This window comes from Otolemur garnettii, unplaced genomic scaffold (assembly GCF_000181295.1).
Source record: "Otolemur garnettii isolate 467f Iridium unplaced genomic scaffold, OtoGar3 scaffold00232, whole genome shotgun sequence".
NCBI lineage: Eukaryota > Metazoa > Chordata > Mammalia > Primates > Galagidae > Otolemur > Otolemur garnettii.
Genome location: NW_003852627.1, coordinates 672,941 through 673,177, shown reverse-complemented (window position 1 = coordinate 673,177; position 237 = coordinate 672,941).

Sequence of the window (237 nt, the reverse complement as noted above, 5' to 3'; positions counted from 1 at the left end):
AAAAAAAGAAAATGCCAAGAGAAATTCTCACAACTTGTGGGGTCACAGACTCTCTCGGGATTGAACACTAGTTGAAACCTTTCAGGACCTCATGGACAAAGCCCCAAAATGTAATGGAGTGAGAAGAGAGGGCTTCTCAGACATTGACTAAAGACACCAAAGGGCACACATAGCAGAGTGGACTCCAGCTGGTGAGCCCGCCAGAGGCAGCCAGACCTGCCACTTTCTAGCTATGAC